At 45.2% G+C, this 1,679-nt stretch overlaps 1 long non-coding RNA gene across 1 annotated transcript; it reads right to left on the minus strand.

Annotated features, from left to right (window-relative positions):
• Window positions 1-1,208, minus strand: LOC143043906 (uncharacterized). The gene is made up of 2 exons (XR_012968593.1): window positions 916-1,208; window positions 1-504 (listed from the first exon to the last, which is right to left on the minus strand). It is a non-coding gene; the product is annotated as an uncharacterized LOC143043906 (long non-coding RNA).
• Window positions 1,209-1,679: the final 471 nt, after the last annotated feature.

The following is a 1,679-nucleotide window of genomic DNA, read 5'->3' on the forward strand; positions in this document are numbered from 1 at the left end:
TTTTACGGAGGGGATTGGAACTTCAGTTTCTGGAACAGCCTCCTCTTTCTCCTGTTCCAATCAATCTGTCAGTGACAAAGGATTCTCAAAAGAATCAGTTGTTACAAGACGAGGTGAACATTCTTATTCAGAAGGGTGTGTTGGAGGAGGTAAATCCTCCTTTTCATCTAGGGTTTTATTCCCGGCTGTTCTTGGTTCCCAAGAAGAACGGGAAAATGAGACCGGTTCTAGATCTTTCTGTTCTCAATCAGTTTCTGGTGGTCCCACATTTCAAAATGGAGACCAACAGGTCTATCAGGTCGACAATTCATTTAGGAACTTGGACAACCTCTCTAGATTTGATGGACGCCTATTTTCACATCCCGATTTCTCACAAGTTTCGTCATTTCCTGAGACTGGTTTGGGCAGACAAGGTTTACAGTTTCAAGGCTATGCCTTTTGGCCTGGCTATTGCACCCCTAGTTTTTACCAGGATTTTTCAGACGGTAGTGTCTTATCTTCATACTCAGGCAGTACTCATTCACTCCTACCTAGACGATTCTCTCATCAAGAATCATTGCCGATCTCTTTTGGAGGAACACACCAATTTGTCTATCCTTTTACTCCTGAGACTGGGTTTTTTGATTTCATGGGAAAAATCAGAGATAATTCCCAGTCAGAGTTTCAATTTCCTGGGAGAACATTTTCGGACAGATTTGGGTCTAGTGCTTCCTCCAGAAGAGAAGGTAGTCAAGGTACGTCAGTTAGTCAATGCTCTGACTCAGTTTTCATCTGTCCCAGCTCGTCAATTGCTTCAGCTGGTGGGTTTCTTGATTTGGATCATGGATGTCATTCCACTAGGACGTCTACACATTCGTCCAATCCAGTGGTATCTGTCGGAGTTTTGGCACCCAATTTCTCAGTTGTGGGAGGCACCTGTTCCCATCCTTCCTCGGTTGTTACCTCATCTTCAATGGTGGCTTCAGGAAAAACATCTTCGGAAGGGAGTTTTGTTGGATCCTCCAGACCCCAGCCTAACTTTGTTCACAGATGCGAGTCTGATGGGTTGGGGAGCTTATCTGGAGGGCAGGACAGCATCAGGCCTTTGGTCAGGTGCTCAGTTGGAAGAACACATCAATCTTCTAGAGATGAGAGCTGTGTTTCTTTCTCTCCGTCAGTTTCAGGCTGTGATTCAGGGTCAGTCACTACTGGTTGCCACGGACAACTCCACAGTAGTGGCTTATCTTCAAAATCAAGGGGGGACCCATTCCTTTTCTCTGTATCATCTGAGCAAGGAAATTCTTCTTCTGTGTCACAGTCTCAATTTAATTCTGTCAGTGAGACATGTTCCAGGCAGTCAAAATCTTCTGGCGGATGCTCTCTCCCGTTCCCGTGTTCCAGTGAACACAGAATGGGAAATTCATCCATCAGTGTTTCAGGAGATCATTCTTCGTTGGGATCGTCCTCATATAGATCTTTTTGCCACCAGTCTGAATCACAAGTTGGAGACTTACGTTTCTCCCATTCCAGACGAGAAAGCTTGGGCAGTAGATGCTATGACCCTATCTTGGAAGGGAATGTTCAGTTACATGTTCCCTCCTTTTCGTCTTCTTCCAAAGATCTTGCACAAGATTCAGAGGGACCTATGCAAGACCATTCTTATTGCTCCGGCTTGGCCAAGACAGTCTTGGTTCCCAGAA

Source organism: Mytilus galloprovincialis, chromosome 1, assembly GCF_965363235.1.
Source record: "Mytilus galloprovincialis chromosome 1, xbMytGall1.hap1.1, whole genome shotgun sequence".
NCBI classification, from domain to species: domain Eukaryota; kingdom Metazoa; phylum Mollusca; class Bivalvia; order Mytilida; family Mytilidae; genus Mytilus; species Mytilus galloprovincialis.